The following is a 20,603-nucleotide window of genomic DNA, read 5'->3' as shown; positions in this document are numbered from 1 at the left end:
ATCCCTTGGGTTTGGGTTAATGTTTTTCACAGGCAGTCTTGTTCAGAGATAAAATAACAGCTTTGAAATTTAACACCTCAATCAAGCGACAGTTGCTATCAGGATACAATTCACACCTTGCTGCATTCCTTTTGGGGAGACTGTTTCCGGCAAAAATGTTTTGGGAGGACATCAATTTACACCTTTGTGTCCCCATGATGTTAAAGTTTAGTAATAGAAATTGCATCAAATAATTATTTTTTCATAGGTCACTTAAACGTATGCATCATATAGGGTGTTAAAACAGCAGAAAGGGGTAAGAAGGGACACCAGTTTCCTAGCAGTTAAGTCTGGCCCAAACTTAAATTTACGTATTTTCTCTATAAAAGGGAAGCAGAATCCATGTAATACAAAGTAGATTTGGTTTCTATGAAGTCCATAAGATGAGTGCATTGTGTGATTTGTCTTTGTAAAAACATTAATGCCTTTATTAATTGTATATTGAGATTAATTTGTATTCAGACTTTTGTTGTACATGTGCATGGTGGTGAAGTGCAAAAGAAAACACGTATGTGAGGAAGTATTTCTGTAGCAGCTGATCTAGAAATAAGCAGTCTCCAAAGGTTACATTCACATTCCTCTCTCCCCTTTTCTCTCTTCACATTGTCTTTCAGCTGTGAAGTTAGCTGATGCCTGTATGACCCAGCAACAGCATTTCACAAAAAGCACAATCCCAGCCTCCTCTCCCCACTTTTGCAGTCGGCAGACTTTTCCCTGTGAAGCTTTTATAGCTGTCTGACAACCCAGTGAGCTAATTCAGCTCACCCGACTAGCAAATAATTATCCTCTCCACTTTTTTTTATCAGTTAGTTTATCTAATAGATAGTCTGATAGGTGACCACTGCTAGTGCCTTACAAGCCCTGTAAGCATGAGGTAGGTGAAGGTGAAGTTGTAACAAAGGGTTGGGAGTACAGGCCCATGTTTGTTCCTTGTAGTAATAACTAGATGGTCTCAAATGCCTCATGAAATTTTGTCTCTCAGCTTTGGCTTTATTTCACTTTAGAGTGAAATTAGCTGCATCATAGTGTAGTTGTGTTGAAGAAGTGCTGAATTTCCACTCCTTCAATTGACTCCTTGTGCAGGGAATTCAGCATGCACATCCAGCTGGTTGTGCTCCTCACATAGATATTAAATATTACAGCCAGACAGAGGAGTTAGGTTCTTGAATTCAAGGTTTTTATGAATTATGCTTGGTTTGGGTTATAATCCAACTGGATCTCCCCAGCACTGAGATGGATTCTTGCATGGCCAGGCTGGAAGTGGTTCATAGAGAGCCAAAACACCAAAGGGAAAATGGAAAAGTCCCATAAAGACGCAGGAAGGTGCACTACAGAAACTGGTATCTATAGACAGAAGGAGGATGTTTGCAGTTCATTTTTCCAGTCTGCAGAACAAAAGGAATCACTCATCTTGTAAGGATCAAACAGAAGACCTTAATTGAGAGGAGAAAAGAAACAAGATCTGAAATCTGAGAGCATTCATGAAATAAGGGTAGCGGGAAGGGGTTTTTCCAACCCCTTCCAACAGGGAGCTCTGTTGAGCATACAGATGAACAAACTTCAGACTTTAATGTCTATATCTACAGATACATGGTACATTTTTTGAACTGCTGCTCAGCTGGCATTATCCTGCTAAGCAGCAAGTTTCTCCTGCTGTCATGGCTGACCTTTCCCATTCATTAGCATCTGCTCCAAGCCATTTCCTGAAATGATATCCCTGCATCTGAGTCAAGATCCTCCATAATCAGGGGAAATTACCCTTTCATGCTAAGCTTGAAGCCTACTTTGGCCTAAGTGGTGTGAGGGAGAGCCTGTGGCCTGGAGTGCACAAGTCTGCCATACAGTATTTCCACTGGCTGTCTTAACTGTGTTGTGATACAACTGTTAGCCAGTGAAAGATGCAGGAAGGTGCCAGGAGCCAACTGCATGTCACATTCACTTCATTTGACATTCATTTGCTTATTCTGTCAGTGAGACCAGATCCCACAGGCATGCCCAGATCACTGCTCATGTTTGTGTTCTGCCAGCACATGTCCTCAAAGCCTGAGTACAAGCCAACAAGGGTGGAAGAACAGAGTGTCAACACAAAAGACAGTGGAAGGAATAAAATGACAGGGAAAAAATAGGAGATGGGGAGTGTGACAACAGGATGAAAAAAACAGTTTCATCTGGTATTGGCAAACTAGTCTTTGCTGCTGGCATAAAGAAGATGTTCATAGAATCATAAAATAGCCTGGGTTGAAAAGGACCTTAAAGACCATTAAGTTTCAACCCCTCTGCCTTGGGCAGGGTCGCCAACCACCAGACCAGGCTGCCCAGAGCAACATCCAGCCTGGCCTTGGATGCCTCCAAGGATGGGGCATCCACAATCTCTCTGGGCAACCTGTTCCAGCCTGTCACCACTTCATAGATTAAGATCTTAAGGATAGGTAGGTGGGTAGGTGGCAGTTCAAATCCATCAGCTAGTTAAACTGTCAGTAGCTTAGATGACTATTCAACTTGTTGCTCCACACTTTTACTTTCATTTTTCGCAAGTGTGAGACACTGCACTCAGCTGGCTACTTTTTGAAATATTTCTTGCGTAGGTGTCTAGTATCCCCCTTCTCCCAGGAAGTATAAATGCTTAGCTTAGCAAGCTGCTTGCTTGCCATGGGGTAACTGCAACAGTACTTAAAGCCAAGCTCCTCAAAGGTATCTCAGTGTTAGTTGCCATTTTTTGCCAGCTAAATTGTTAAATAACTTTGAGAATCTGTTTGTTGGGGCCAACAGTTAAAAAGACTGTGATGGTCCTATTGTTGCTATCTGTAAAATTACTAGCAATCTTCTCCAATTTGCTTGAAGGACCAGATTTTACACTTGTGCAAATCAGAACTGTCATTAAAAATGAACAAATACTAGATCCTCTTTGCAACTGATAGACTGGGAAGCGACCTGCAGAAATCACAAAATAAAAATGCAAAAAAAAAAAAAAAAAAAAGGATCTTAACTTAAAATGCACCTCCTTCTGCTGGCTATCAGGGAGGTTCTTAGGAAGCAGAAAGGATTAAATAGCCAACTGCCTGCCTGCCTAAATACCTAACTGCAACTAAAATAGCAGTTTTACATTCATACTCTTAATCATAGTTCCACATCCAGTATGTTGCCCTCCATTTTCCTATCCTATGTAGTGGTTGTGTATTTGTCAACTAAGTCCAGTCACTGACATATTGGCACAGTAATCCTACAAAGGAAAATAAAATCTATTGCTTCTTGTTCTCCTGAATCATATGAAACCACTTCATCAACAGATCTGTCAACAGAAACCGGTAGTTTATCAGGGTTGGGTTTGGAGAAAGTATTCCAGCACTCCTGGCAACGGTCTGCCCTTAAGTGAGCTCAGGCGCATTGTACACAACCATGGCCAGACAGAAATAGACCTGGTGTTGAGCCAGCCCCTTGTTGCTGAGGCTGACATTAGTCCTGGAGTGTTCTATAAACCTGTCTTTGCCTTTTACTGTAGCCACACCTGCTGGGTATAACAGGAACTTTGGACCAGGAATATACTTTGTTGGTTTTCTTCCTCCTAGAAGAAAGTTTTTAATTCTCCAGGTTGGAAATTCTGGAAGAGCCCTTCCCCATGAAGGCAAACATAAAAGTCTAACAACTTTTAATACGAGGCTTCACCAGTTTCTGAAAGGGAGTGTATGACATGGCTGCTTGAATACTGCTCACTGATCCGAACAGGAATCCACTCAAATGTGCACCTGTCTCTAGTTGTGATTCTTTCTGTATATCTTTGCCAGTGCCTTGCACCTAAACAGCTTCCTGTCATGAGACAGAGCTCCAGTTTGTATTTCAGGTTGATTTGGATGCATTTCTGTCTTCCGGGATCTTTTAACATCACACCACAATCAAATCACTGTAAAAGACCAACTCAATAAAAGTTCTTCTTTCTTTCTTTTCCTTCTTCTTTTTTTTTTTTTTTTTTTTTTTTTAAGAATGGTTATGTAATTTACCTTCCTACTGTTTAAACGGGTTGGGTTAGTTTCAATAGTGCTTTGTAATTAGATTCACTTGGGAGAAAATTGCTGACAGTGTTAAGAAATACATATTTTCACTGATAACGACCTTTGTAATGGCTTGCGTAACTATTTACAACGAAACCTGTTTTAAATGGCCTCTCAGAGAGCCAGCGGAAAATATTTGCTTAGTAGAAGTATTCTCTAACTGGAAGTCAAGCACTGTTAATCTAGTGGGAAATTATGATTATGTTGTCGTTTATTGCTTATTACAGAATTTTGGTGTATTTTTGGACATTATGCAAGTATAGAATGAACAAAGAAATGCAACATTGTTCATGCAGAATGTTATAAAGGAATTAAACTACTTTTCAAATTCTGTAATTTGCTTTTCTGTAAGCGTTTTTCCCTTTTCTCCATAGTTTCAGCTTATTGCCTCTTGTTAAGGCAGATTTCAGTGCTGAATGTCATCCTGAATTATATTTTAATCTTTCATCAATTAGTGAAATGCTCCAGGAGGATGAGTAAAATGCATTCAGGAGTTCAATAGTGAATTGCGTGACATGGAGAGGAGAGAGGGAGGCAGGATAGCCAGATTCTTAGTTTTGCTATTTGTTCAAATCTCTGGGCAATTTGCTTCATTTGTTTGTTCCTTCTTTGTTTGATCTGTATGGCTGTATCATGAAGTGTTTGCTTGACTAAAAAGGAAAACATGAAAAAAAAAATCAATCAATAGCTTAGACTTGGCAAAACATCCTCTTCATGCTAGACACTCTAAGAGTAAGAGGTGTTAGAGGTGCAATAATAAAATGCCCACTTAATAGAATCATAGAATCATAGAATGGCCTGGGTTGAAAAGGACCTCAAATATCATTTAGTTTCACCCCCCCTGCTATGTGCAGGGTCACCAACCACCAGACCAGGCTGCCCAGAGCCACATCCAGCCTGGCCTTGGATGCATCCAAGGATGGGGCATCCACAACCTCCTTGGGCAATCTCTTCCAGTGCAGAGCATTTAAGTGTATTTTATCACCTTGAACTACAAGTTCTGTTTACTTTACAGGGTGGCAGAGGCTGAGTCTTACAATAACCTGTAGTGACATCAGACAGGCAGTCCTGGTCCTTCCCTTCCCCTTGTGCTAATCACTGCTCCTTTGCGACCTGTCTTTGTGCTAGTGTTCACTGTCCTGTGGCCACTGGGGAAAAGGGATTAGGCTAATCCCAGAATTCAGGGGGGAAAAGAACATCGGGCCCAACCACCTTCTGGTGAAGCACCTTTCCCTAATCCCCCGGCTGCCTCCTCCCCTGGCACAGCTCCATGCCGTTCCCTTGGGCCTTGTTGCTGTCATGGAGAGCAGAGCTCAACACTGCCCCTCCGCTCCCTGTAACGAGCTGTTGCTACCATCAGGCCTCCAACAGCTCCCCTGATCTGCACTGAACCCGCCAAACCTCAGCCTGTCCTCACGCATCTTGCCCGTCAGGCTCTTCCCCATCTTCACAGCCCTCCTTTGGACGCTCTCTAATAGTTTTATGTCCTTCTCATACTGCAGCACCCAAAGTTGCACACAGTGCTCAAGGTGAGGCCGCACAGCACAGAGCACAGTAGGACAACCCATTCCCATGCCCAGCTGGCAGTGCTGGGCCTGATGCACCCCAGGGTACAGCTGGCCCTCTGTGCTGCCAGGTCATGCTGCTGAGTCAGTGAAAGCCATTGATACTTCCCCAAAGTAAAGGCTGCAAGAGAAACTCTGGCATGACGGGAATGAGCCTCCAGCACTGTGTTCAGCAAGGCCAGATCTTTCTGTCAGCAGGTCTGCTTTCCATGCAGCAGCTCAGGACGGTGGCAGCAGCTGCCAACACAGCACCTACACAGGTGGCTGCTGAATCCCATCTCGAATCACTGCTGGTCACCATGGTCACCAGAACATACATGGGGGCCAAGGTACATACTCAAACAGATGCCACTGCAGGACAAAGCAGCACTGCAGGCCAGTGGTTTTGCAAAAAGGCAAGGATGACCACAGGGCTGGGATTATTTTATCAGCTAGTGCAGTTGTCATTTCAGCTAAATCTACTATTAAATAACTGTCAAAACTGTAGCTACTCTTGTCTCTTTGTGCAGTATCTAAGGGCTCCCGTCACAAAGCATAGCTCTCTTTCGCTAAGTACTCTAAATATGTGTAAAAAAAATGTGGATCGGTGTCCTAAGCAATGTGTCTGCATTCTTCTCTGAAGCTAGTGTTTTGTTTTTTTTTTCTTCTAGCGCTTTTAAAGGTGCAATTAAACTGTCATAATGAACCCAGCTACTCCATGATACATTCTCAGGGAAGATAAGGTGCTTTAATTTTCCCACAGAGGACTATTACTTGGATGATAATTGACCTGGCATTGTAACCTCATACAAGAGCAAACATGATTGGTTTTCAGCGTGACCATGACTATTTCATAACAAGCCCTTCTTCTCAAGGCTGTAGCCCTGAAAAGCACTTCCCCCCCCCCCCGCCCTGCATTTTTCTTATCCTTCTCTCAGTGATTACCACTCTAATAGCAGGAACATCAAAATAGCTGCTGTACTTACATCTCAGTTTCTTCAGTTTACTGTTTGGAAATCAGTAACATCTGAGAGCTTTCAGTTCATCAGCTTCTGAATGAACCAAAGTGAATGGAAGAGAGAAAGAAGGCAAACAACCTCTTTTTTTGTTCCTGTTTTTCTGCTTGGTAATAACTTCTGTTGGAGAGGCCAGAGGGTACCTTAGTGGAGGGAATGAACGGGACACTTCCCTTTTTAATAAGCTACTGTTTGTCATTTGCTTTAGTCAGGACAAAGCTAAGAATTTCATACATGCTATCCTTCAGCAGTGCAGAAAAATCGAAACTAAAACAAGTAGTAGTCCTGACCAAAACTACGGGCAGTACGCTTCTCTCTACAGATGTGCTTAATACTATTAATTAACTGACCAAAAAAAAATTAAATTAAAAAAATCCCACAACAACAACAAAGACATGAAAGGCATAATGCAGACTTGTCATTTAGTCATTGTATGCAAAAAGTTAAAAGAAATGTGGTCAGAAGAAATACTAAGTGCTTCTACAGTAAGTATGAAGTGGACAAAGAAGATGGTTCTTGTTCATTAACACCCAAGTGCCTACTTACTAGCAACTATATATATAGATAGCAAACTATCATGTTTACATGGAGAGAGAAGTTTTAAGGAAGAGTGTGGAATAAATCAACTTAGTGGCCTTACTTATTTTTAAGGGGAGAATGTCTTTTGATGCTACTGAGAATCAAAAGAGAAAACAGAAAGGTGTAAAGTGCAGTAGAAGATAATGTCATCTGACAAAACAGAGGCCAGGAAAATGAAAAGATTGACAGGATGTGGGAAAAAAATAGGTTTGAGTAGATCTCAATCAGCACAGGAGTATTTGTGACATGATGGAAAGAAAGAAATAGTGGAGAGCCAGAAGCAGAGATGGTTTGGTCAAAGTGATGAACCCAGAGGAAGGATGTGTTTCTATAAGAATCTAGAAAATAAGGCTGTGGCTGCTAACTTTGTGAAGGAGCAATGGCAGCAGTGTTATTTGCATGACTTTGCTATAATATAAAAAGTGACCACTTTTAATTTAAGAAAAGCTTCCAAGATGTTGCACAACATTTACAATGTGGATATAATTTCAGAATAAACTGAACCTCAAGTGTGGCCTGGGCTACAAAGAATCCCATGTACACTCAGAACCAAAATAAGGCTTTGTGTCTCCTCTGCTTTTTTAGATTGTTTCCAGATGTTTTATGCTCTGTTTCAATAAAATCTGATGACTCTCTATAGATATGTGACTATTTTTCAGAACATTTTAGAAGTGATTACTGAGCGTACAGCCATAGTATTCAAAGAGATATTTTAGAGGAGACAGACTTCATGATCTGGAGATTTAGCTGTTGACATTTGATGGACAAAGGTGCAGTTTAGTAACAGTGAACAAACACCTTCAGTCTCTCAGGTCTTCATTTGCACCACATTTCCTTTTTTTTAAATCTCTGCACCACTGCAAGGCCAGTGAGCTGTAGCACTCAACCATGGGAATCCATCAGGAAGAAGGAAGGGGCAGGAAGCTGAGGAGCTGTTTGGAGAGCCAGGTAGCAAATGCCATCAGTGCCGCTAGAGCTGGTCCAAGCAAGGAGAAAGTAGAAAGGTTAGGAGAATATGCAGTCTGAGAGACAGATCTGACAACTCTGAAAGAAGTGTCTGTGACATTATTTAATAGATTTTGAGCTAAGGTACCCAATTATAATCTTTTTTTATTATTATTTAAAAATGTTGACTGCGGGCAATACAAATGAGGGCAACAAAAGCTAGACTATGTTTGACACTTCCCTACATCCTCTGCTCCATTACGCAGTATTTTGCCATGTGCAGATAGCTTGTTGTTAGGGATGCATGGGGAACAATCAAAGCAAATAATGCTTCAGGTAAAATAGGGTGATAAAGACAAACTGGACCGAGTTCAACAACATAAGCACGTTTCAAGCACTAATAAATCCATAAGCACTGGTGAAAATATAGTATTTTAACATAGTGAGGCAAGTAAACAAATATAAGAGCTAGGTTTGTAGTTACCCTACGGGAAGAAACAAGAAACAGCCAAATGAATAAAATAACTCTTTGAGCTAAAGAGCCTGCAGGGACCATTTAAATTCAAGCCAACACAGATGCCAGCTTCAGTTTTTAAAGACCAGGAGGGATGCTTAGAAACGCAAACCTCAAAAAGAAAAAAGAAAAGCCAAAACAACAGATAATCTTCAGAATAATTCATTTAGAGAGCTCATTTTTATGATGGTCTCCAGTCTCTTAATTCTGGCTCTGAAGTGGGAGATGCTATTTAAGGGAAAGATAAGACAAAGAGAGGAAATGATAAAAAGATGTAGTTCAAAAATATAGTAAACAAACAAACAAACAAAGTTTTAAATATTTAAAATAAGCTCAACTTCCCAAGCAAACAAGGAAAGTAGCTCACACAGATGTTTCACACAATGCAAAGCAGTTCTCTGATAGATGAATCAAACTGTAGTGATGCTCAACTTGTAAATGTCATCTTTGAGACGGAGGGATGCACTAATGATTCTTTTGTTGTCGTTGTTACTGTCATCATTAACATGGACAGAAATATCTTTTTTTTCAAGATTGTGTCTGTTTTTCTCCATTAGGAATTCACTGTTTACCAAAAAGGCCATTCACATTCTCCAGTTTATGTTAGGAGTTCACAGCAAATCCTGTTTTCAAATCTGCTTTTTCCTACGAATAAGTGAACATTTTTTATCTCTTTATAGCACCATTCTCGTTTAATTAGACTGTTTTATGCCAGGATAACTGAACTCACATAAAAAGCCATAGTGATGCAAATGCTTTTCCTCCCCCTCCTCAATTTTCCACATTAAAAAAAACAACCTTCCAGACAATTACAGACAATACAAGGGAAGGAGGAAAGAACATTTAAAATAGTAGATATACCTAAAAATTCAGGCTTTAGACTGAATTTTTATTCCATGTAGCCACTGTAAAAGAAACATAAATAATTGTACATAAAAATGCTTTTAAGATCCTGAAATGACTCAAAGCAATGTGGCCAGTACAAGCTAGTTCAGGCATGCACAGCAGCAAGGAGCAAAAGGTGAAAGCTATGGCTGCCTTCCTAAGTCCCTTTTATTTAATACCTAAAAATCTTTCCACCAGTCTAGAGCAGCACTTTCTCCTGCTAAAACAAGTCAAGAAGCAGAATCAAACCTGAAGTAAACATAAGGCAGGAAAGAGTGAAAGTAGGGCAGCAAAGAGTGAAAAACACTGCAATGGGATGAAAAGTGGGGGGAAAAAAACCGACGAAAAAAACCTCCACCTTTTGATATATACACATATACATATGCATACATATATACATACACACATATGTGTATGTGTGTGTGTGTGTGTGTGTGTACACATATAGTGATCTTTTTCGTTTCTCCTTCTCTGGATGGGATTAATCTTTCCAAGAATTCCATTCATTTTACCGGGGAAAAGCAAACAAAGGGAGCGAGGGGCAGTCAGGAATGCAGCACTTTCACGCTGAAACCCGACCCCTGCAAGCTGGACGTAGCCTCTTCTGAGCCCTCTTGGGGCAAAGGCTGCCCGATTAGCAAGAAGAACTCTCAATCACACATCTCCTTCTGCAGATCACACGAGAAAGAATAAATCAACGCCAGACCGAAAAGGCTGCAAACAAGCAGCTTGCTGGAGAAGAAGAACAGAAGGAAAATAAAATATTCAGGAGATATCACGGGAAGGGAGTGTTGGCTATATGAAGTCATTAAGCAGTTTCTCAGGTTTTTGGTGTTTTTATTTATTTATTTATTATTTTCTGTAAACAAAATCGGCCCCTCAGAGAGTGAGAGCTGAACACGCAGGAGCTGTACCAGAGCTTCAGCTACAGAGATAAAAGCTGGCCGGACAAAACCCACAGCAGCGTGTCGAAACGCTACCATCTTCTAGGAAAACAACAGGCACAACTTGAAATCCGAGGGCTTCAGGCTGTCCTTCCCGTCCCACCCCCTCCCCGCCCAGGCGCAGCCCCGGGCTGCAGCTCGAGCTTGGAGCGGTGCGACCAGCGGAACGGCAGGGTGCCGGTTTCTAGCTGTGCTAATGACTAAGGGACGGAGCTTGCTTTCTGGCAATTTCCAGGCAGGGAGAGAGAGCTGCGGCGCTCGTACCTCAGCGGTGAATTAACTGAACTGAAAGGAAATGTTTGTCTCTGCTCCTTGTGCTTCCAGCTCTGTGGATTAATAGTAAAAATAATGGGGAAAAAGAGCACAATTTGGGGGGCTATGTCTGTATGTGTCACAGTTCCGTGTGGAGCAGGGTGACAATATGAGTGGTCACCAGCGTCTGATAACCCTGTGTGTCCCTGCTCCTTGCAAGGGAGTTGGACCAGATGACCTTTACAGGTGTCTTCCAACTCAAACAATTCCGTGGTTCTGTGATTATGTATCTGTCTGTCCTTCTCTCTGATACCTCCCAAAGGGAGCTCAGTGATGTGACGTGAGGGTTAAAAACGCAGCCTGTGTGTGCTGTTAAGGGCAGCGTGTGATTACCTGCAATGCATTATTTTCCATATATTAACTATGATAACCATGTTTACAGGCTGTCATTAAAGGTTTGTCTGCATTGGTGCATTTTTGGCCTCTTACTGTCATTGGAAGCATCTTTATTGGCTTTACCACTCAGGTATAAGTTCTTGCTATTCAGCTATAATAAGCGTCAGCTGCTCCTATCAGCCTCTTTTATGTCGCTGTCTGGCAGCAGCAGCAGAGCTGTTTGCAAAAGGAACTCGTAGCATTTGCTCTTTACAACATCATTAACACCAGATAACAGGAGCAGGGGCTTGGTTAATTGTTTATTTATTTATTTATTTCCAGACAGAAAGAGCAGAAAGAAGTAAAAAGTGGGAAAAGTAGAGAGAATGATGAACAATATGTACAGGAAGAAAACTGAAGAGAAAAACAGACTGAGGATGAGATGCCTGAGGGAAGTAAGTAAATAAATCACGTCATTCCTGTTACATGGGGTATTTCTCTATGCATCTTTAGTATATTCCGTACATACACGCACATCACCCAGTGTTTGGTACACTACTGCATTAGAAAATACTATTGTCTCAAATAATATGTGAAATGCTCTTGTTAGATAGACTCATATTCCACAGTGCTGTAAACCCATATAACAATTTTGGTTCTGTGTTAACATATAAATGCTGAAAGGAAGCCAGGCCTGGGTGTGTTACCTTCCTTTCATTTTAAATGGTTCAGTCAACCTTGCTGCTTATTTGCTGTCTTTGTTGGAGTTGCATGGGTGGAGTTCTGTGAGAACTGGTTCTTTCACAAACCTCTCTGCTGCTTGTGAAATGCATATTGCTCACCATACATAAGCATTTGCTTTCTAAATATGTCTCTGTGCCCTTTGTTATTCATCCTAACCCAGTAAGAACTTCTTTGATTTGCAAGGCTGGTAATATGATATTATATTTAATGGCAATTTCTTATGTTTACAAACTTTCCCAGGCAATCTTTATGAATCAGCAGCCAGGGATGAAACACAGCTGAGTAGTTTCTGCTGAGTTATTCATGCTAGTCCTGCTAGCCAAAGACAAAGAAATTAGAAAACATAAAGCAGGTCGAGAGGAATATGGACATTTATTGTGTAGCATCAGCATCCTTGGGGTTCTTTAATGAGAGAAAGTGTTCTTGAATGTTCAGCATAAACAGAATTCATTGAACAAAAAGCAGTTAACCTCTTTGTAGAATATATTTGTAAATACTGGAAAACCAGTCTTTGGATTAGGGGAAAACGGCAGGCATGTGATATCTCTGGGTAAAAATAAGAACTGATGCTGGGGAAAGGGAGAAAAGGTTATGCCCAGTTGCTGGTGGGAGGCAAACGCCAATGTCTGTTCTAGGCATAGTATCTCAAGGAACACAATGGAAACAAGAGTAAAAAGGTGGAGCATTCATGGCACTGCCTTTCTATTCTACGTCCTGCACACAGGATCTCCCTGGACTTCCACGTACATCTTCTCTGGGCTGTAGGTGCTTCTAACTACACTAAATGTCGGTACTGCCAGAGAAGAAGCTGCCTCTCTGCGGTTGCTGATGTTGCTTTGCCTCCTGTGTCATGTCTCTTATTTGTGGGCACCTGAGCTCAACTCCTACATGCTGTGCATGTACACATTCATCTCCTGCTGTAACCAGAGGCTCTTGAAATCTCTAATCACTGTCTGAGCAGAGCAGCCCAATCAAGTTTGGATTCTGTGTGAGCAGACATACATACATGTTTAACACATGGAAACCTTGCAGTGTATTATTTCTGGACATTGAAGCAGTAAAACAAAGAGATTGAGTGGTGACAAATAATCTTGCAGGTCTGTTTTCTTAGTACTGTGGAATAGTCTTCTAATATTGGAAGATGGTGCCAGAGTTGCTGTTGGTGTTGTTTCATGGCTATTTTCATTTGTTGTGGCTTATTTGATTACTAGAACAACAAGGAAGCTTGCTCTCTGCTCTGTCAAAATGACTTCAGTTACAAAAGGTCTTCAATTACAAAATCTCTAGGGAAATAAACACAAGTGTTTGGGCAGAGATTGCTGAAATGTCCAGCTGGCACACCGATCTTTATTGAAAAGCTTAAGTGTTGGCATTTCAGGATCTCATCAAAGGGCTAAGAATTCATTTACTTCAAGAAAATATACAGATTTTTGCTGACATTTAGACATGTCCAGTGAAACTTCAGCATCATTTCAAAAGAATTCCTTTGTAGGAATAATTTACAATTGAACTTCAAATGGAAAGCAAAGGAATGTGCCTCACTAAGCTGACAGCATAACTTGAAGTTTTTCAGCTTTCAGTTTAGTTTATCCAATATAGTTGGTGACACAGGAAGATTTAGTAAGATGCTTTGTAGAAGCTCTTAATTTTTATGTTTGTTTGTTTGTTTTTCCAATCAGTTTGCAGCTAATCAGAAAGTTTTGCTAGACAAAACGTTAAGTAATTCAGGTGATGATGGAAGCAGAATCAGGAAATATAGGCAGCAGTAGTTAATACTGATGGAACTGGTGAAAAATGGGTACACTTAGAAAATGCCTTATTTGTGAAAAACAGCTGCATACGGATAATAACTACAATAATTCATATTATATAAATATTATTATTTCAGACTTTTTTTTTTTGATTTGACAAATCTGCTGATTTGACAGTTAGCATTTTTGTTGTCCCAGATGGATTAATAGTTAATGGTTAACTAATGGTTTCTTTTCTTATTTGTGAAGAGCTGTGTTTCCTGCATGTATTCACTGCTGGAGAAGATTCTGGTATACATATCCACACGCAGGCTTTTGGCATGTTTCATTTCTTGTGTCATATACTTGATGACTTTTAAGGAGAGTTCAGCCTGTGGGCTATCATTTACTATAATAATAGGGTTCAGGGTCAGAAATTCAGGTGTGTGTTGAGTACAAGGACTTGAAATTTCGTTTTGCTGAACACCAAAATGCAAAGGTAGGGAGGAAGATCATTGACAGAATTGACATTCTGTGACATCTAATGCCTTGTGAAACACCAGGAGAGCAAAGAAACCCAGAACATTTTATAGGAACAGAGAACATAGATTTCTAGACAGTCGGCTTTAGTTTTTTGTGATTCAGAAACTACCTGACAGTAATGCTGGGCATCAGCAGTGATAAAGCTTATCCTCATCAACATGTCACCTGCGTTTTACATATTTATAAGGACTGATAAAATCCCCTCTCCATTTTCACTTCTCCAAGCTGAACAATTTCAAGTCTCTCAACCTTTCCTATTAGGGGAGATACTCCAGGCCTCTGATCATCTTTGTAGCCTTCTACCGGACTCTCTCCAGTAGTTCCCTGTCTTTCTTGTACTGAGTAGCCCTGTACAGGACAGAGGACTCCTAATATGGACTCATCAGGACAGAGCAGGAAAAGAGGATCACCTCCCTCAACCTGCTGGCCGTGCTCTTTTCAGTGCACCCCACAATACCACTGGCCTTGGCCACAAAGGTACACTTCTGGCTCATAGTCAGCGTCTTGTCCACCAGGACAACCAGGTCCTCTTCTGCAGAACTCTTTTCCAGCATGTCAGTCCCTAAATTGTAAGTGATACATGTGGTTATTGCTCCTCAGGTGTAGGACTCTGCCTTTGCCCCTGTTGAACCTCCTAATGTTTTTCTCTGTCCAGCTCTCCAGCCTGTTCTGGTCTTGCTGAATGGCAACACAGCCTTCTGTGTGTCAGCCACTTCTCCCAGCTTTGTATCATCAGCAGACTTGCTGAGGCACTCTATCCCTTCATCCTTTTGCAACAGCTAAGTCTCTTGCTAGGGCAGCAATTCTCAATATAGATAGCTCATGAGGGAGAGAGGGTTAAATTAATCAAGCAGCAAAATTTATAACACTGCACAAGTCAATGGAGGCACTTTGCTTGTACTCCATTGCTTCTGAGAGCAAATCCCTCACCATTATTTGTAAATGATGTGGAAGATTCCCCTCCAGCAGCATATTGATTCAACAGCCTATAAACACACACAATATAATACCTTCTGTCATTCTCAGTCCTCAATCAGTTCAAGGGCAGAAACTCCAGGTATTATCTACTAAATAAGTCTAGTGACCTTACAGTAAGTTTGCTGATGGAATAACATAGAAAGGAAGTGCCGTAACTGAGTTATGCCCTAGACATGTGGTCATGACCATAACTAGCAAATAGCAGATGGACAAAGCAGTATTTAATCCTGTTTGATAGGACACTTGCATGTACATACATCTAAATGTCCTTCAGCAAACACCATCACTAGGGAAACTTGATTTCCTAAGTATTTGCTATATGCATAACTGATTCAGGTGCTTTTCCTGCTACTGGAAGATTCTTGTCTTGTCTGTCTATCTTCTTACTCTCAGCTTTCCCAGATAAACTCAAGTGTATTGTAATTGTAACTGCTAAGACAGCAGTTGTACAAGTTAACTGTTGGAGTCTGTATGCTTGAATGACATTTTAAGGAAATTAATGATTTCTGAGAGCTCTGTATATAATTTGTGGAGTTAAACTGTTGGAATAATGTTAGTAGAAAATGGTATCTGCAGTCTCAACCCAAAATTGATTTTGTAAAATTCCTGGAAATCCATTTGTTTTCTTGCTTTTAGAAGAAAAGGTCAAATGTAGAATAAGTCAGTACAGTTTCAGTGCCATATTTTGTTATATCACTGGTCTCACAGGCCCTTGTAATACTACTCAGAAGTGATTGTTTCTTTAAACAGTTCAAAATTCGCTGGTTGAAGCTCAGAGACAGAAAGGTCTGAGGCCTGAGGAGTAAAATTTCTTTTACAGAGTTTTAAAAATAACAACAACAAATTCTCAAAACCCTCTCTTTTCTCTTGGAAAGCAATTTATAGAAGATGCAGCCCATGATGCTGGGGAGTATATGTACCTTCCCCTTTACACGTGGATTCCCAGCCACCTCCCCAGTATGTGGTTGGTTCTAAGTGCCAGTTAGCCAGCCCTTTCCTCCCTCCTGCCCAAACGGTGCCACTAGGTAGGACAGGAAGTTCAAGATACAGGTGTGCAATTCGGTAGCTTGGCTCTCAGTCAGCTTGGCTGGGGAGAAAGCACCGCAGATTTTGGTCTCTCTGTTGAAGGAGTCAAGAGTCCAAACCCATCTCCAGCCTTCCAGAATCATACTATAATAACAGCGTTGGAGTGGTCATTTCCTCTCCTATTCTAAGTAACTCCAGTTCCTTTGTAACAGTTCAGCAAAAAGAGCAAGGAGAGGCCATACCTAAAGTAGCTGATTATTTGCAGGCTCAAATTCACTTTAAAGAAGAATGAAACAAGTTTTACAGGAAAGTTGTTGCTCACACTGAATTATCTGGAAAGTCTTAGGCCATTAATTGCATTATGTGGCTGCAAAGCATAATGGCAGATGGCCACTGAAGAAGTCTGGAGACGTTTCTCGACTTGATCCGAGGGTTTTGTAGTGGCTAGTGGCTGCTGGTGCTCTAGGAAACTTTATTTTTCCTGCTGAACCTCACATTTAAACTCTTTAAAGAATGAAGTGCCAGTGATTGTACAGAGCTATCACTTCAATTCCTGAGGAGCTACTTCTAACATAGGATGGCAGCAATCTCCCTGGTCAACTGATAGGTGAATGAGATTCCTGAACAGAGGGTTTCAGTACCCCAGTATTAAACTTGGATGCCTAATTTCTGCTACTTGAGTCTTGTGATACTCATGTCTTTTCCTCGGATCTGTTTCAGGGAGCTAATATTTATGCATAGATTAATTTTTTTTTTCTTTAAATACAAAAATCTCAGTATTGACACATGAATAGATACAAAGGCAAAATGAACTCTGCACTGTTCTACTGCTGTCAATTGCATTATCTGGATCTATACCCTTAAACTGTGGCTTTAATAGCTTTTGACATGTTCTGAACAGACTTCTTGCAGATTATTAAATGCAATTAATAAGACCCTGCCAGCAAATCTTTCATCTGTAAAATACTGAAAAATAATTCATTTTGCTTACAAAATGATGTAACTGGAATTTGAGAATTCTGAATTGCGTTCACAGCCAGAAATGTAAAAACATATGCCCCATTTATTTTTTCACTACACCCTTTCACTGTCCACAGTGAGAACTAGACCATTGCTAAAGGCAGATAACAGATGGTAGACCTCCACTGCCATATGACAGTACCCTTATCCAGTTTCTCTGCATACCTAAACTGATAAATTCAGTGTAATTGACTATGAAAGTTCATCCTACATTCAGACACATCCTACTATGATACACCCCCAGCAAGAAAACTAAGCAGACTTTTTAAGCCAATTCTGAATTTCCCAAATCTACATACTTACCCAGTCAAGAGTAGTTAGTATGATTTAAACTGTAGTTTCAACAGGGAAAGTTAGTTTCTTAGAGCAGTAGGAAATGTCCATTTCCAGGAGTTTTTCCAACCCCAAATTAAACAGTCCGTTAGTGTCCAGTTTTGTTAAAGAACATTAAACACCACAAACAGAGAACAAAGTGTTTTTTTAAAAAAAATGAGTTTAATTCATGTAACTTCATTTTTTATTGAACAGATCTTTGTGCTGTCACTTGCATCTTGAAACAAAAGGGACCTAAATGCTTCCTTAGTTTCTGAAGTTTTCATCTTATTGTCTTCTCTTAACTGTCTTCTTTTTGACAGTTTTTGAAAGAGGTTATAATGTACATGGTTTTCAGTCTCTAAATCAATTTCCCCATGCAGAAAAACATGTAAGCATGTTAAAGATGCTTAAGTTAAAGCTCCACTTGAATCATAGGATAAAAGAATTGTAGAGTCATAGAATGGCTTGGGTTGGAAGGGATCTCAAAGATCATGAAGTTACAACGTCCTTGTACAGGCAGGGTTGCCAGCTACTAAATCAAGTACTAGATCAGATTGCCCAGGGCCCCATCTAACCTGGCCTTAAACACCTCCAAGGACGGGGCATCCACAACTTCTCTGGGCACACTGTTCGAGCACCTCGCCACTCTCTGAGTAAAAAACTTCCCCCCCCCCCTCCTTGTGCTAATGTAGATCATATCCTTACATTATCACATCTAGAGCACCATTATTGCAGCACTCTGAAACATTTCCCTGTAAGCTCAAATTCATTACTGAATTATCATGGTTTAACAAGTTGCTGTGGATCAAGTGAGCCATGATAACAATCCGCATGAATGCTTTTAGTCCATGGCAAATCTGAAGTGATATGACTTGGCATAGCTTTTAATGTAAGATGCTGCCTTGCTTTTGCTGCAGTCAGGCCACAGTTAGCATCATGTTTTCAATCTGAATTCCCAATTAGTGTAAAAGAGTTTCAGACCAGTACAGCTAATTTCAGAGGAAAGACTCAAGATTACCTTATGTCCTTCTACCTGGAAGTGTAGCTACATTCACTCTAAACATTGTTCCTTCGAAACTATTCCTGCCTAAACTTCACAAATGAAGACCAGGCTTGCTAAATAAGTAAGTAAGTAAATAAATAAATAAAATACAGGAGAAAAAATACCATTATAAGTAGAAGCAGTCATGGTAGCTTCAGGTAAGGTTATTCACAAATGCCCTCCCTCTACATTAATGGCTTTGGTTGTTTCTAACTTTACCAGATTTAAGTTATCCAAGCTCAATTTATTCCAATTTCATTTTTCTCATGCTGGATGTATTCTTCAAGTTCATTTACAAACAAATGAACAAAATGATTTTGACAAATATAGCCCAGCTGTTCTGACAATGTTATTAGAGGAAAATAAACTTTACTTTCCTTGTGAGAACAGAACAGATTTGTTGTAAAATCCTATTGTTGCTTTGCCCAGACCACAGAATGCTCTTTCTATATCCCATATCTTGACTCAGAGAATTGGGCTGCCTTGCTTTGTGGTGGGACCTATGAGACTGGGGGTTTGTTTAAAGGAGTTTGCCCTGGCACTGTTTTTCTTCCCCAGCAGTTTGCAGACATTTCTATTGCAGATTTGGCTGTTGCAGCTTTGTTGATGGCATGAGCCCAACCTTGGAGTACTCTGTATTCATTTATTATTTGGGACTCTGCCAGTGTTTTTCTCTGGCATCCAAGTGGTGGAAGAGAAAGCAGAATGGAACTTTATGAAATTAAGTAGGTTAATTAAATCGTGTGCATTTAATCCAAGTTTAATAGCAGTGAGGGGGAACTTTTCTAGCCTATGGGCTTTCTCTTTGTTAAACTGCAAGGAGCTGCTATACCGATAGCAAAATAATTTTATACAGTGGTTATAAATTTCTTGGAAATTATTTTATATGCCACTAAGCCTGTATATGGTATATTATAGAGTGTTCACTACCAGCCATTTCTGTCATAATGAATATAGACATTTGTACGATAGCACTAACAGATAAATAAGCACATTTTCTTCTTCTTCTAGCCCCAGCAATTTGTTTAATAGAGGTATCTTAGTAAAGGTGGCTCTTAAGGAATGATTTAAATGGCAGAGCTGAGGCCTTACAAATCAGGTCATGGAGGATTTTTTCTATGTGAGAGCAGTGTTCGCTGACTTAATTTAAGTAATTGGTGAGGGCAGCCACTCCATGAAGCACTACCTGAGTTACCGTGTCAGCACTTGCTGAGCTTTCTGGGGATATATCCCATGGCTCTTTCACTTCATTAAGATGAATTACTCTGTGATCTCAATGAACTGTGGGAAAATATTTCCTTCTGAAAGATTGTAGGAGTCTGTCTGCACTGAAGTTATTTAGTTCTCTTCCAGATCCTAAAGGGGTAAGTTGCAAGGCTTACTAAGCTCATTTTTTGTTGTTTTTTTTTTTATTTTTTATTTTTGCCTGGGTGCTATGATGTAGGTCAGTTAAATGTGGCTGAAAGCACCATAATCCAGGTAACAGAATACTGCTTGTGGAAGAAAGTGTTTAGAGAGAACACCCAGGTAAGCATCACAGTATTTCAGTATAATTCACCCAAGTAATTATCTTACATTAATATTTCCATGAGGATATTTTCTAGGAGGCCCTGCCACCAGAAGGCCCAAAGCTGCATACTGATAAGCCTGAGAAATGTACAGGTGGGGCTGGCCCCTGTAACAGAACAACAAAGCCTGCTCCCAGAATGGGGAATGGGACACAGGTAGTGAAGAACAGCAAATGGAGGGAAATCCACTTTTTTTTTTTTTTTTTCCCTTTTTTTTTTCTTCCCCCCTATATGAGCACAAGCAAAATACTGGCAACATCAGTTGTTGTATAAAGTCTATGAATTAGGAAGATTAAGCTCTTTTCTTTTCTTTTCTTTTCTTTTCTTTTCTTTTCTTTTCTTTTCTTTTCTTTTCTTTTCTTTTCTTTTCTCTCCTCTCCTGAGGGGTGGGGGAAGGGGAGGGGGGAGGGGGGGAGAAGGGGAGGGGGAGGGGAAAAAAAAGGGGAAGGGGAAGGAGAGGGGAGGGGGGAGGGGAGGGGAGGGGAGGGAGGGGAGGGG

General features: G+C 40.5%; 1 long non-coding RNA gene across 1 annotated transcript in view; it reads left to right on the top strand.

Moving 5' to 3' along the window:
• The first annotated feature begins 10,448 nt into the window (after positions 1–10,448).
• Positions 10,449–20,603, top strand: part of LOC107322484 — a 30,511-nt gene continuing 20,356 nt past the window's right edge. Inside the window, exons 1-2 of the long non-coding RNA XR_001558965.2 lie at positions 10,449–10,783; positions 11,482–11,594. This is a non-coding gene — a long non-coding RNA (uncharacterized LOC107322484). The remainder of the gene's footprint in view (positions 10,784–11,481; positions 11,595–20,603) is intronic.

The sequence above is a fragment of the Coturnix japonica genome, chromosome 1 (genome assembly GCF_001577835.2).
Source record: "Coturnix japonica isolate 7356 chromosome 1, Coturnix japonica 2.1, whole genome shotgun sequence".
Lineage (NCBI taxonomy): Eukaryota > Metazoa > Chordata > Aves > Galliformes > Phasianidae > Coturnix > Coturnix japonica.
Note: the sequence above shows the minus strand (reverse complement) of the source record. Positions and strands in the feature narration are given on the sequence as shown.